Here is a 15,886-nt window from a genome sequence, read left to right on the forward strand (position 1 = left end):
TGGAGCCTTCATCTGGAAGTTTAGTTCTTCCCGCTGCTTTCATCTCTCTGCCGTTCCCTGTGGCAGCAGCACGGCCCCAGTGCAGCGTTCGCCCCTGAACTATCTGAAAGGAAGGAGGTTTCGGAGCGGAAGTGGAAACCTCGCTGCTCCCATGCAGCGCGCGCGGGGCGACTGCAGCGTGCGGGCACAAGCGCTGGAGCGCAGAAGGTGCGTGTGCTTGCCGTGGGGTGTCGGGGCCCTGGCAGGGGACCCGCAGTCCTGGCTCTCAGCCCAATTCACCACGCAGAGATGGCGCATGCTTCGCTCCTGCTTCCCTGGAGCAGCTGGGTTCCCGAGACCGGCCGCGGAGCCTGGTGTTCAGTGTTGGCTCACTCCTTCGTGGTGGTCGCTTGCACTGAGTGGAGGCAGCTGCTAAATGCTGCTCCCTTGTGCTGGCCGTGGCTTCCCATCCGGTCGAGGGGGTTTCCTGCGGGAGGCAGCACCAGGCAGCGCTCGTCACGCGTTCGTGGACGCTGGCTTGTTGCTGACGCTCCTGGGCCGGGCGTGAAGAGGCGCCAAGCTGAGCACGAGGAGGGCAGGCGAATCCAAGAGCGGTGCAGGGGAAAGGGCCAGGAGCAGAGGGCGCAGCGGCAGTGCTGAGGCTGGCCCTCGCTGCAGAGCGGGCAGGGCCAAGCGGGGCGGCTGGGACGGATGCAGAAACAAATGCGAGACATTTTCATGGAAAAAAACTAATAAAAAAAAAAAATTCCTTCCAAACTGCCAGGTGTGTTGTGTTTACGTGATGCATGGCAGCAAGAACACCTCGTTTTATTCCTGTGTCTGTCCTTCCCTCGTCCCCGCAAGCCCAGGCCTCTCGCACTGCATCCTCTGCTGTTCCAGCTCCGCCAGCCTCTGCTCTTCTCGGGACCTCATCCCCTGGCAGCTCCTGGAGACCGTGGGCGTCTCGGAGGTGGAAGGCTTCATTCTTCCTCTCGCTCTTTTTACCTCTCCTCTTTGCTGCGGGCCTGAAAACAGCCCAAGCGTTTTGGCCCCTTGCCAAACCCGCTTCTTCTGGAGTATTGCTAACTAATCCCAGCTTCCACTGCTGAAATGTAATCCACGTCAAAGTTTATTCTTCGCTTGCTTAATTTAAGAAAAAAATCCCTTTGTTCTTATTCAAATTCTTTGTCTTTATTTTTCGAAGCGTCTTAGTCTCCTCTGGCGGCTGCATGTTGATGGAGCCTTTAAGAGCCTTTGCTGAAGGCCGGGAGAAGGTCTGTGCAGCCTAAATTGGTGCTAATCCTGGTCGGCAGAGGCTGGGACTGAAGGGAAGATCCGATCTGGCTCGCTCTGCAGGAGAAGCCTTTCATTTCCAGTGCTCCCCGGGCTCCCCCGTCCCTGCTCTGGGCAGGGAATCCTTCACCGTGCCTGAGCTGCTGGGCGCTCTCGTCCTTTCCCGATAAGTGCAAGGATTAATAGAAATAAATAAATGAATGAAGAAGTGGAGTGTTTCCTGGGTAATGGAAAGGTCTACGCAGATCATGCTGCGGCATTGCCTTCTCTCTAAACATGTTTTTCTGCCTTCTCGTTAATCCCAAGACAAGCCGCGAGTGCATTAGGTCGTCTTTTTTACATCCATCTCCCAGGAGGCTGGCGGGATTGTCGCGGCTGTAACCAGTTGTACGCTCTCCCCTGCTGCAGATATTAATTTTTTGTTTATAGAAAAATCAATAAAGTTTGAGTTATCAAAAGCTGTGTGCACCAGTTGGAAAGGCACAAAATCAATACTGAAATATTGCCTTATTTAATGGCTGCTGTAAATAGCTCTGTTATGATTCTTTAGTAGAGGTAAATTATGAAAGCATAAGAGAGGTCAGTTTAACTGCATTTGTTTCCAGCAGATACTGTATGTAGCAAGCCCGTGGCTCGCTTTGCCAGCCAGGTGTTAGCTGACAGGACCGTGAGAGATTTCGGTTGCACTTGGAGGAAAGCAGGATGGGATGCTGGCTGGGTTTGGGTCCTTTCACACATCGGTGTGTATGTGTACGTTCATTTATCTCTCCTCTTGTGGACTGTTGCACCCTTGGTGTCTAGCATGTGCCGAACTGGACTCGCCCTCCAGGAAAAATGCTGAAGCCAAGCACCTTTCCTGTCCAGGGCTTTATTCACCCTTGTTTCTCAGTCTCGGGGAGCAGAAAGAATCGGTTTCCATTTCCCAGACACCTGATTGCTGTTGGGAGGAACCATGGACAGCAACCGCCTCTTGCTTTTCTCTGGGATGGCTCGACCACGGCCTCCGGAGAAGGGGTTTGACCGGTTGGCTCTTTCCCCGGTGACCTGCACTCCTCCAAAAGTTCAGGTCTCTGCTGATGGGTAGAAATGGAGCCTGTGTTAGGCTTTTCAAAATCTGCGATCAAGTCAGGTTTTGTTGGACGTACTTACCCTGTGAAGAGTTTTTCCCTAAATCTCCCTGGGGCTTGGCTCACCTGCCCGACTGACTTTCCCCGGGAGTCACCATGGCTCTGCCTCTGTGCGTGCCCCCAGCATCCTGATTCTTGTGATGCAGGAGAAAAAATAAACCCTGTGCTACAGCTATCACGGTGCAAGAGTCACGTGCAACAAGGAAATTCCTCCCCAGCGCACGTCCTTGAAGGTCACCCAGTGCTCCCTTCGAGAGCAGCATTAGTCACTCCGATCACACGTGCAAACGCCAGCATCTGAAGGGCTCATGGGAAGCTGATAAGAGTCTTCCCGGAAGCCCTGCTGCAGCCAGGCAGATAGCACATGCATCACCTCTGTCAATATTTAACCTCAGGTCAATACATCTTGATGGCTGGCTTAACAGAAGTTAATATCTACTTAATGCAGGTGCAGCTCTGGGAATAATATCTTGCTCCGAGGGGGAAGCAATTTCTTTATCATGCAGCTCAGGAACCCCTGGCTTTTGTGTGGTGAATCCACACGGCCACCATCCTCCCTTGTGTCGAGCTGTTAGATGCTCATTAAGGTGACTAATTGTAGCCTGCAGGGCTAATGGGCATGGTAATCACAGAGCTGATGGCCTTTCTCCTCTCCAGTAAGAGGCCCTTGGATGAGTCCCTTGCACAGGCTGAAGGTACCCAAAGATGGGCAGAGAGGAGAAAGGCAGCCTGGAGATCTCTGCCTCGTGTGCCTGGCCCTCCTCCGAGCAAATGCTGGGAACGTCGCCCAGGTACTGACATGGAAAGCGGCATCTCCAGCAAGGACCCCCAGCTCCGTGCATGATGAGCCTGTGCATCCTGGGGACCCCAACCCATGCCCTGGAGCATCCCTGCTGCCTCTTGACCAAGACGAGCCGTTAGGAAATGCAGTTATGACCTGGCTAGTTGCACGGTGGGGATAGCTGTCTGGTCATTCAAGGAGTCCTGTGTTTTATTGCCAGGTCTCCCAGAGACTTGCTGTTGACCCCGACAGCTTGCCCAGCCTCGGTTTGCCTGCCTGTATGCTGGGGGGAAGGCAGAGTGGTGGCCCTGCTATGGACTTGCGGTGCGCTGCAGACCGATTTCCAGGGAGATTTTCGAATGAGACGTGCCTGTCTGAGCAGGGGAAATTGTCCTTTCTTTCTTTTTTTTTAATGGGGGCTGTGAGGGGTGAAGCTGCTCTGGGCAGATTGTGGGATGAGTTCCCAACAAACACGGCTGTGTCCTCCAGAGAGTAAAGGTGCATCTGCCCGCTGCAAATGTCCCTGGCTGGCTCTGAAAGAAAAGAGGCAGGGGGTGGGGAATGGCATTAGCGTGCGAGGAGATGCCCCGGTGGGAGGCAGGGAAGGGGCTGCGGCGGTCCGCGGAAATGGAGACGCACCGGTTGCCCCCCAGCTTGGGTACTGAGCAGACGGACGAACCTGTTCTGAGTTTGCCGCCCAGCTGCACCCGTCTAGGGTGTTGTTAGCAGTTACGTGGTTTACTGCAGCACGTAGAGGTCCCAAGCAAGACTGTGGCCCCGCAGTGCTTGGCGCTGTACAAACTCAGAAGAGACAGGCCCTGTCTCATCCTGTGCAGGCTGGAAAAAAGGGGCAGGGGATGCCCAGAGTTAGGCACGTGCACCGTCATGGGAAGAGCTGGGAGCAGAGCCAGGGTGCCCTGGCACCTCGGGCCCTGCCCAGAAACCATGCTGCCTTCCTGGCACGTGGCCGCCTGTCCTAGTCTCCTGCTCCTCGTAGGCCTCCCCTCTCCTCACCCTGCTGCGCCCTCGAAGTCCGCCCCAAGCCCCAGTCTCTGCCCCGCTGGCAGCCGTCGCCTCCTCCCGCGCTAGCTGCTTCCCGGGGTCCGTGCCCTCTGCAGAGTCCTCGCTCCGGGCAGGGCCTAGCTGTCTGAAGAGCCGGCCTGCTCTTTATTATGGCTTTAATATTCATGATGCACACAAATTAGCACAGAGGCAATTGCCCCAATTAACACAAAGTGGTTTTTCCCCCACATCTTTACTAATTTGATGCTTCTGCTTTCCTCATAAAAAAAAAAAAAAGTTTCCTTGTGAAACTGCCTCTGACCTTGAGTTCACACAAAGGCCTGCTGAGCTTCGGTAATTAAGCTGTGATTAGCCGGCTATAAATACCCTTCTTGAATTCAGCATTGCGCTTTTAGGGCAAGTGGGGATAATGCGGTGCAGCAGACAGTCCCCAAGATGGTCACTACCTACCGCCCCAAACCAGGTCTCCCTGCACCTCAAAGCAGCGGGAGAGGTGGGGGAGCACCTGGCCCACGGGGAGGGAGGAAAGGGGCATCGCTCAGGTGCTCTGGGGAAAGGGCGAGGGGGTGCACTGAAGAGTGCAGCTGCATTGCACCTCCTTCCCCAACGGTCCATGGCACCTGCACGCCCAGTGTCCATGCTGCAAAACGGGAGGCACCAGCAGCACTTGCCGAGACTGCTGTCGGGAGCAAGGGACCTGCAGAGAAGCCCGTATCCTCCTGCGGCACTTGGGCTTGGTAAAGGTCCGGGCCCGGGCGGCCGGACACTGCAGCCATACTGGCCGTGCCCCGGGCTTCTGCTGGGCCCGAAGCCCCTCGTGTGCGGCCCAAGTCCCGTGCCAGAAACAGCGGTCTGCAGCTCCAGTCGCTCCGGCACAACGGAGAATATATCGCATGCCTTGCAATAGGTCCAATCAAAGCAGTGTGAGCGCGTGGCGTTAACGAGCGGCTCGCGAATGAATTAGGGCCCAATATTTCATCACAGATATTATTCAGACAAAGAATAAATGTGAGGAAACCAGGCCAATTCAATGAAGAAAGCATGATGACAGCTCCCGAATAAATGATTCACTGCATTATTCACCCGACCGGAGCTGTTTACCACAGTCGTCCCCACTTCTGCAAGGAAGTTGGTTCTCTTCAAACGCGGCTGCTTTTCCAGTGCTGTGATGTGACAGATGAAATCTTCACTAGCGCACTTCTCTCTCCAGCTAGAAGCTCTGTCAAAGCAGATCCTCGAGCTGTTCACGGACAATTCATATCAGCTGCTAATTCTTGCCTACTTACTTAGCCAAACCTGTTGTGTGTGTTGTAATGTACTCATATTTTTGTTTTAAAAACACTTCAAGAGGAGAGACTGGAGATTATCTGGCTGTTTAAAGGGCTGTCACTCCGAGGCTTTCCTTTCACCAGCTTTTCCTCCCCACTATTGTTACCGCAGTGTGCCTGCAGCGGTGTGGCGCGTGGTGCCGGCCGAGGGAGCTAGTGAAATCCCAGCACGCGGCTGCAGGGCACGGGAGGTTCGTAATTGTTTCCAAAGGGGTTGCTGGTTAAACTGGCCAGTAGGGAATCCTGGAGGGAGAAATGATGATGTTTAAATCTTCCTGGAGCCTCAGATGCCTCACCTGGGCTGCAGGAAGTGTATGCATGAGATCAGGAGTCCTAACCCAGACCCGAGCTGTTTCTTTTAGCCTTTCCTGCCCTCTCATCTGGAAGGAGGGCTGCCCTGGCCTCTGGGTCTAGCTCCTCAGACTCTATGTATTTTACATTAAACAGCGACAGGATAAGATGCCTAGTCTCGGACCAGCCCCGGGCCCCCGAACTTGGCACTGGAGAGGCCTGTTCTGTGACCCGGTGACTCTCCAAATCTCATCTGCACGGGGACACAGCACCCGCGGGAGAGGGGCAATGCCCCTGCCCTATCCTATCGACCGTGGTCAAGGCAGTGCCCCGTAAGCAGGGTGATCTGGGCATGAGCCCAGGCCTCCCACATCTGGGGGACACTCTCTGACCTCCTTTCAGCAGGGCGGTCCCTGGAAGACGGTGGTGGCTGCAGCTGCCCCTCGAGCAGACCATCGTCCTGGAGGGGCATTTCCTGAGTCCCCCGGCCGACCAGGGAGATGGGGGCGGAAGGCCCAGTTTGGGGGCATAGGCAAGAGATGGGCACCAAGCCCGGGTAAGATGAGGGCAGTCTGGCTGTGCACAGGGGCAGAACGTGGGCATCTAGTGAAAGCATCGGTGCCTACAGGGTTCGGTGGGGTAGGACTTAGGCACCCAAATGCACAGCAGATGCACAAAGTGGCGGCATCTCTCCTCCTCCTTTGCAACCTTTGCTGCCAGCAAGTCGGGCTCAAAAGGGCTCAGCACCTGCCGAATGAGGCAGTGGCTGCACTCAACCCTGCCCTGCCTTGCCGTCCATTCCCTATGCCCTCTGCTGTAGATGAGCCTCCAAATCCCTTCATCTGGAGGGGGCAGGGACCAGCCCATGCACGCGCATGGTGCTGCACAGTGCACTGACTGGTCTCACAACAGGGGTGGGGGAGGCTGAGCTCAAGGCAGAGGACGCGGGGAAGGGACCGGGTGCCAGGACAAGACTGCAGCTGGGGTGCTCGATTTGCAGCATGCGATGCACCAGCCACCACCTGCAAACAGCCGGAGCTGCCAGGAGGACACTGCCTGGGGGCCTGCAAATGCGTCCCAGATCGCTGCGATAGCATTGCTTCCTGCGCTGGCCTCGGCTGTGTCCGTGTCTACATTACCGCTGGCAGCACCAAGCAGCTGCGCTCAGGGTCAGGCGGGGAAAGAATCGACCCAACGTTTCTCAGGACGGGGGATGTCTTCCCTTGCTGCTAATTCTCTGCGTGTTTTGAATCTCCTTCGAGTTCCCATTCAACTTTGTGTGGGTGCTCCTGATGATGAGGTGCACTCAGAACTGGCATACGATTTTACCCGCTAATCACGGCATGATTGTTATCAGGAATTAAGAGGCTTTTTTCTGTAAAGTGGTGCCAGAATTTCATTTTTGAAAGTCCCCAACCTGTCATTATGTTACTTAGGCCTACAGCAAGGAGCAAGGATGAGAAGGCGGAGAGGGTGATTTCATGAGAAGAGCAATCATGTGCAGGCCATTTTACTGCAGCCAGCTTCCAATATTGATCGTGTCTCTGGGCAATGCTCAGATGTCTCTTCTTCATGCTTGCCGAAGCAGTTGAGTCCTGACCTGCTACCTTCATGTTGCCCCCTGCTCTGCCAACCCGGCCCTGCCCTGCCCTGGGCATGCCAATGCGGAGATTTTGTTGGTTGTTTAGGTGAAATCTGGCAGTTTTGCAAGCGTTGCCTTTGTTGTTGGAAGGGTTTCTATTTGTGCCGGCAGAGAAAAGGCTAGGACCTTCTGTCTCCTGAGGCAAATGGGCCTGGGCCTTTCGGAAGGGGTTTGCAGTGTCCATGGGAGGACAGAGCAGTAAAACATCTGTGCAGGTCACTGCAGCGCAGTGGTTTCATTGCATCTGCTTGTCACCCCATAGACACCGACCCCTTCCTTGCACCTTGCCCAAACAAGCCCTTCCACTTGGTCAGCCCCGTTTTTAGGAGAGGGTCGCCTCATTCAAATGCTGCAGGGGCTCAGATTTGCAGCTGTATCAGCCTTCGCAGGTGAAAAGCTTGGGGAGGTGCCTGTTCCTCCAACCTCTAGCTGGGTTGGACGATCCATCCGCCAAGGAAACCCATGCTGCATATTCACCTACAGATGAAATATTGATATTTTGCTCATGTCACTAAAGGCAGAAGCTGCTTTACTCGCCCAGCGTTACAACTGACCAGGAAGTCAATCCACTGCTGGAGGGGGACGGACATGCAGATGGGTCGACAGGAGCAAAGCGAGTCGAACATATTCGCAGCTTCTGGCAGCACCTGCAACAGACACTTGGTGAGCTGTGAACTCGTCAGCTCCCACCCGTTAAGCAGAGTCAGACCAAGTCAATACAGTGATCAGAGACCCCGGTAAGGAAAAGCCCTGTATTGAGGATACAGCAGGCAGCAGCATGCTTATTTCTCCAAGCAAATCGGCACCGTTTCTATGCTGCCTATTGCCACGTGTCTGGGAACAGCTGCTGCAGTGGATGGGCAATCCCAGCCCAGGGTCGGGGCGCGATGCAGGAATTTGCCAAGAGCAGCACCAGGGGCCAGCCCTGGGACTTGGCTATGACGTCTGCCTTGTTCCTGGCTGCGTCAAAGCTTTCCAGATGCTTTCTGCCTCGCACCAGTAAGACACAGCCTGGTACCCAGCAGGAACAGCCATCTGGAGTCTCGCTACCTGGTATCTCAATTCCTTCTCTGGTCTGTCTTCCGCACTGGCAGGATTCATTTCTTCTCCAGATACCTGACAGGAATGCTGCAGCGAGGTGCATTTTCCCTGCCCTTTATGGACGCTGAAAGGAAGGAGAAGAGGAAATGGTTCCTAACAAATCATACATCTGATAGATGTCGATGCTGTTTCTGCCCTCCAGTTGCTTGCTAGCTTCCCGTGATCTCAAATATAACCATGGTTTGAAAGGTTTGCTGAACCATTTGTGAATAATGGTCTGTAGTCAGTTTCTGAGCAGATAGCTGGGAGAATTCGGTCAGTGAAATCACGCCGTGACGGCTGGGTTAGACTGCACATGGAAGTTGTATGGTACACATGTACTCAGAATATTTACAAAAAATTACTGCCAGATTTTCCCAAATTTCCCTCTCGACTCATCTAACTGAAGTCAAAGCACGCGCAGAATTTTCATTCGCTAAAACTACACAAGTCAGCAGGCTCTGGGGTGCCAAGGGCGTGCCAGCTCCCATGACATCACGTTGCAAAGAAAGCATCCTGCTTGCTGGAGCAGGGCTAGAGCGGGCAGTGTACCTGGCACCGCGGTGTCATTGCAGGAAAGGTGCACAGTCCAGTGCGGCAGGTGAAGCATTTGCAGTTACACCCATCACAAGAAGAAAAGAGCACAAACAGAGGCTCACTTTGGGCACATCTACATGTGCATTAACACACTTTAGTTAATGTGCATTAAATCTAGTACCTCCCTTGTGAGGTACTAGAAAAATGTGCATTAGCACAGGTTTTTAAGTGATGCTTAATGTACATTAGCCCAGTTTAATGCATATTTACTAAAGAGCATCTTTTTATTGCCACTTTAATGTGCATTAAAATAGGCAAATATGCGTTAAAGTGCACATGTAGATGCTCCCTTTAGGTGTCAAATGCAAGCTGATGAATAGATGGGTGCAGTAATTCTCAGGCATGTCTCAGTGATAAATTTAGGGAGGGTGCATGAAATATATGTTTGCTCTGATTTTGTGGTCAAGACCAGCAGGCACTGGGCAGGGAAAACAGCTCTGCCCAGTCCGGTGGCCTGACGGTGGGCAAGCCACTCTTGATTTATGCTCTGACATTATGTTTTACTTACCCCAAAATGAAAGGTTTTGCTTTGTTAGCAAGGTATTTCCCCCACTTCTCTCTCTCTCTCTCTCGCTCTCTCTATATATTTATATCTATATGTATATATTTTAATTGTAGTTGGGTGAATTAGTCTTGAAATATCATTGCAAAGTGACAAACTGAAACAGTTTACTTGGAACACAGGCCTTAACTTTTCCAAAATTACACACACACACACAAAAATTCTCTGAAATCATTTGCCAAATTTGCCCTAAATCAATTAATGAACAGGATTCAGTGCTGCACTGGGCACATTTCTTTACCCACCTGGTCCTCGGCAGCCAAGGTGGTGACACACTGTACAGGGAGAGATCAAAACATCGCACTGTGGTGCAGTGAGCACAAAAGAAGCCAAATTGCCCAGCGCTGCACTTCTCAATCACCATCACCTTCAGTTTTGTCGTCTTGGTCAACATCTCCGCCCCACTCGGATCAGCCCACGTGCCAATTCCATGTTCCTTGTCAGATGAGAGATTTCAGGAGAGGCATTAGTAATTAGGAGCTCCGCTCTCATTCAGGAAAGTAATTACTAAGAAGGGATGCAGTTTACAAAAGCCCGCTCAATTAAAGAGAATAACAAGCTTTTTACAGCAACAAAGAAAGGACTAAGTAGACCTCAGTGAGTAAATAAAGCTGTAATCAGAGTGATTAATTTAAAATCTCAGGAAGGGATGGCTTGAGCTGATAGTCCAAAAGTCTAATGCATCCCATGGGAGCACCAAAGAAATCATTTTACATTTTAAGGGGAGAAAGAGGCTTCATCAATTGTAAACAATGAGGAAAAAATATAAAACTGATACGCTCTTTTGACATAAATTTCTTTTCTTTGCAAGCTCCCTTTTTTGGTATTTTTAACACGGCTCTTGCACAACCCCACATGTGTTGCCGAGCTATCATTTGTTAGGAATAAATTGGTCAGAAATATTAACTGAGCATTTTTAAAAGCTTCTTGCTTTTGGATGCACGAAAGCAAAATTCACAATAGAGGGTATTTTTATTGTAAACAAAGATGGCATTACAAAGGAATCTCATCGAAGGAGGCTAAATATAGGAATTAATTTGAGCTGCATTGTATCTCCACATGGGAGAAGGAGCCAGGTATCTGAGCCGGCTGTGCATTTTAAAAGAAATAAGGGTGTTGAAGGGCGGCGGATAACAGCGATATGCAAGCAGAAGGTGCAGTGATACTCCATGGGTGGTTCAAGCACCCACTTTGATCACCTTCAGGACGCGCTTATCTTGGATGTTTATCTTGCTGGGATCCTATGATCCCTGCTGACTTCCTGCCCCTGGGGTGGGGAGCTAGCCTCGATGATCCTCTGGGGTCCCTTCCAGGCTGAATGTCTATGAAGTCTGACCGAGTGTATACACGCTCCCCTCCCTGGTAGCATCTGAGCGTGCTTTTATAACCCGCCGCCTCGGTACCAGTTGCTGGTAATTCAGCCATCTCAGAGCAGTCTAGGACACAAACAGTCTCATCCTCAAAAGGGAGGCTGCACCTGCCATGTCCCTGGGGTGGCTGGAAGAGGTGCCTCGCGTCCCTCCTCACCCCCTCGACAAGGGCGCAAGGGTAGGAGCAATCATGGCAAGTAGTGGAGAAGCCGCCTCCAAGTTGCCTCATAGGAGCAGCGTCGAAGGGAGGATAGGGGTCCGCTTGGCCTCTCCAAGCCCTGCGGAGCCGAGAGCCCGAGGGAGGAAAACCAAAGTCTGTTGTTTTTTCACTGCCCTTGAGTTTATGCGGTCTCAGGTGCTTTGTGCATGCCTCCAGTAAACTCAGAAGTACAAGGGTGCACAGCTAAAAAGAGCATGCACACCTCATTTCAATCAGAAAACTTGCCTCGCAATCCAAAAATTGGCTCTGCTTTTTTGTGCGTTTAACCTTGGAGGTTAACGAACACTCAGCAGCTGGATGGGAATGCAGACTGTACAGCGCAGAGAAGTTTTATTGCCTTCATCTTCCATTGAAAATTGATGATTTTATGGCATTTTATTATACTTCATAATAATTTAAAATGCATGTTTAGCACATCAATAAAACCTGTTTTGCAATAAACTGGTGACAAGGGAGAAAATATATGTTCTTCCCACTTTTGTTCAGGTTGTAAAGCTTAGACCCGTCAGGAAAGAGCCTGACATGAGTTTCCTGAGGGGGAAAGGGCTGGATGAAGCCCCCCCTCCAGGGCTTCAGGCTCCGGTGTCAGAGCATCTTTCTGGCAGCGCATGGTGGGGCAAGGAAAGTCTCCCTCCAAGCCAGAGTTGCATTGGCATGACTTTCCTTCAAGGATGTAACAGGGGAGCACATAGCGTAAGGGCCGGATGACTTTTTTTTCATTAAAACATTTTTTGAAAGGCAAGGGACTTTTTTTTTTGTTTTAAGGTAAAACAAACATTTTTAAAAATCTATTGAAAGGTATTTTGATTGTTTCTTTCCCCCAACAGAAACCCCAGAAATATAATAGAAAAATAAAGCACTTTCTTTGTTTTTAATTTTAAGCAGAAGAAAACCCAACTTGCCCCAAACTGAAACAGGTTTCCTGCACCAGATCTCGTTGCTAGGTGAAAAGCCAAGCGGCGTGCAGGGGAAGGCTGCGGTCTGCCCCGCGGTGGAGGTGGATGCGCTCGGCGCGCCCCTCCAGCGCCGGCGGCTGGGACCGCTCGTTCCCGTAGCCGTGACCTGACAAGGCCGAAGGTGCGGCTGCCTGCAAAGGTAAGGCCGGGGAAACGGCTGTACAAGGAGCCGAGTCTCACCCCACCTCTGCTCCCATCGCTTCCTCCTTCTTCCCACAAAAACTGCCCAGTGGCCTCTTCAATCCACGCGCGCCGCTTGTCCGACGGCCCGGCTGGGTCCCTTTCTCCAGACGCCTGCCCCTCTTCGAGGGGCGAGGACGGATTTGCCCCTCTGGGATGTTTCGGAGGCTCTCAGACTGGGGGGCAGATTTCACCATGTTCAACTTGGCCGAGTCTTTCTTGTTGTGACCCAGTGTACGCGGTGGCTGCAAACTGTTCTGTCTCAGACGCTGCAATGTAATAGCCTGGCTGTCCTCCGCGGTCCCCGGGCTAAGCAATGCTACCTATCTTGTCTAATGCAGAGACTGCAGATCAATCGCCCGCAGGGGCCCAGTGACCTTCTCGCCTGCCCCTGGGCTGCGGCATCCCCCCTCCCACGTCTGATTTAGGAGCTCCGGGTCAACCGCGCAATAAGACATTTCCAGGGTACAGCCAACGGCTTTGATCCGTCGTCGGGAGCGGATGAAGCACGCTGCACGTTCTCGAGCTCCGGCTATTGGTCCGCGGCCGGTGAACTCGCTGCCCGCGTGTCCGAGGAGCTCGTCTGCGCAGCGGCGTCGCAGCAGCCAGCCCCGAGAGCGGCGTGGCCGCGGCGTCGTGGTGCAGGCCACTTGAAGGATTCCTGCGCAAAACCCGTAAGTGGGAAAACCGTGCCATTATCAGGTTTTCTCCAGAACCCATTTACAGTAAATGGACTCTGCCCTGATTTTCCTTATTTGAAAAATGCTCGCGTACAGAAGGATTTTCATTTACAGAACAGAGTAGGGAAAGCAAAAAACCTGCCCTGTTTTCAGCTGAACATCAAAACTGGTGAAAAATGTATCTCCATTTTCTAGCTGTGGCATGGGGAAAGCCTGAGAAGTTAACTGGATTTAAACAAAGGCCAGACTATCGAGATCGCTGGGAAAACACATACAATCTAACCGAGCGAGATTGCTCTGCTCTGTAATTCTGACTAAACCAAAGACCTGTGTAGAAATGGCAATTTCCCCCCAACTATCCCATTCTGTAGCACTTTTTCACAGCAGACAGAAATATCCCAAATCCTCCTAAACCTTTTCATCTTCTCCTCATTATTTTTCCAGTGTTTTTTAAGGCAGTTAACAAATAATCTTGCATTTGATATTGATTTTCACTAGTGGAAAAATTCAGACATGTTATGTGAGGGAAGGCCCCAAAGTGGGTTATCTCTGAGCAAGCCCTCTTCCCTTGCACACAGCGGTGCATCTCTGTGGGCTTTGAACAGTCAAGTATACACGCAGAAGAGCTGGCTCCCTGCCCCTTGTCTCGCAGAGCCGCAAGATCCTGGATCACATCCAGAGAATTAGTTAAGCCAGACCTCCCTCTTGCAAGTACAATGTGGTCGCCTCTAATCAAATGATGTCTCTCCGGGTCTTCGCTGGCTAAATACTGCAAAATTGTTTCTCAGCTAAACAAAACAACCAACCTCAGCGCTGGATTTGGTGCATCAGCCTCTGTGCCAGCACCCCGAAGAGCTGGGTGAGACTTAAAAAAGGAACCAGAACAGGTAGCAGGGAAATGAACCTTAATTAAAAATGCAGCTGAGTAAACAGGATGGTGATTGGCTCTAAAACGTGCCAGGATACCAGGACCGCAGACCCCTTTACCTGGGGATGCTCTCATTGTGTGCTATATCGCTGCAAGAGTGGTATGCTCAGCCAGGCCTCGTTTCCTGGCCTGTTAGCCAGGCTTGCCCGGTCCTCGGAGGGAGCTCCAGTCAAGATTTCTGCACGAGGCTGCGGCAGAAGCATTATCCAAAGATCCTGTGAGATCAGCGCCTTGCCAAGCTGGATGGACCGAACACAAGAAAATCTGCTTCATTCGCAGTCCAGCTGCAGGTGAGGAGTGTGCAAGGGGCCCCGGAGCTGACCGCTTCTCCCTCCCATGTGCTGCAGCCCAGGATAAATTAGCAGGAAGCTGTTCAAGGCTTCATGGACAATCAGGAAACCCAGCGACATTTTAGCTGAACTCAGCTGAACGCCGCTAAACTGCCCAACAGCTGTGGCGGCCAAACTTGGCAAGAGCTGAAGGCAAGGCAGGGAGGAAAGATGAGCGATTGCAGCGTGAGCTCCAGCGAAGCAAGAGGGGAGAGGCGAGGGGTGGGTCGGGCTGCCCGGTTCTGCTGAGATCAGTACTCTGCGTTTCCGGCACCCGGCGAAAATCAGCTAATTAATTCCCCAAATACCCTGTGGAAGCGGGGATGAGTCCACATCCCCTCTGCCAACAGTGGCGAGGAAAGGGAAACAAAGTTTTCCGTGACTGGCACGAGGCCAGGCAACGAGTGTGCCCCAGAAGTGATGAAAACGCAGAAGGTCCTTGCCGGGATTGGAAAGGGCGACTGAGCTGCTCCACCCAGTGCTGAACCAGCCTCCTGAAGGTGCCCCCGGCATTAACAACCCGTTCATCAGTGAGTAATTTGTCACAGCAAAACCACGAGTTAATGTGGGTCCCCCATCTCTTCCATCTCTCTCCAGCCCCTCTCACCTGCTCTCCGGGCATTGCTGTCTTTAATGAAGAGGGGTCCGGCAAGGGTCCAGGGAAGCAGGAGCCATGAGCTGCCAGGCCAGTGATGCTGATGTAACTGTATCCAGTCTGATTTTGAATGCAGCTGGAAAGGACATTTTTGCTTAGCTTGTTCTGTATTTTCCCCCGTAGCAGCTGGAAGTTCCTTATTAATGATGTTCCTAATCTGAACATGCCACGTCTGTGAACCCTACAGCAACGGGCACCACAGTGCTGCAGGGCCTGATGGAAATATCCATTCCCTAAATAAACACCCAGCTCCGGGGAGTATGTGCCGCGCAAATGAAAAATCAGAAGAGATGGGGTTATTTCCGTGAGTTCAGGCTGCAGCCGGCCACCTTCCAGCAAAGGAAAATGTTGTGTGGATACTGCCATGTCCCTTTTGTTTCCACTGGAGAAATTCATTGCTTGTATTTAAGTTTCCCAAACTTTTTGTAACCTAATTTCCCCCAGGGGAATTTTCCGGCAGGATAATATATAGCCCCGTTTTACACGTTACCAAATTCCATTTGCCTGAGATCAGTGTTTTATTGCTATATCAGTGTTTTCAAATTGCTCTATATTTTCTTAGCTTGATGGGAATTTATGGCACCCACAGTGGAATGAAATGGGGCTTTGCAGTGTGGCTGGGAAATTATTTTTGCCAATTATTTCTGAGTAGAATCTTTAACCCCTGATTAATTTTGCTAATTAGTTATAAAAAGTAGTTACTGCAAAAGACCCAAACAGTTATTGGCTTGATTAAGGGTCTAGGAGCTTGTCGGTCTTCACTGGATTTTGTTGTTGTGTTTTGTTTCTAGTTATCTGCGTGCTTGCAGCTCGGATACAGATGCCCGGGATGCCTTGGGCACATGCCCAAATTTGCAGGGTGTCA

General features: G+C 51.8%; 1 long non-coding RNA gene across 1 annotated transcript; it reads right to left on the bottom strand.

Moving 5' to 3' along the window:
* Positions 1-8,330: 8,330 nt before the first annotated feature.
* On the bottom strand, positions 8,331-15,186 carry LOC149859216 (uncharacterized). The gene is made up of 3 exons (XR_016443648.1): positions 14,974-15,186; positions 9,949-10,139; positions 8,331-8,629 (listed from the first exon to the last, which is right to left on the bottom strand). It is a non-coding gene; the product is annotated as an uncharacterized LOC149859216 (long non-coding RNA).
* Between the last annotated feature and the right edge of the window lie 700 nt (positions 15,187-15,886).

Source organism: Crocodylus siamensis, chromosome 7, assembly GCF_052110815.1.
Source record: "Crocodylus siamensis isolate JL-2025a chromosome 7, ASM5211081v1, whole genome shotgun sequence".
Lineage (NCBI taxonomy): Eukaryota > Metazoa > Chordata > Crocodylia > Crocodylidae > Crocodylus > Crocodylus siamensis.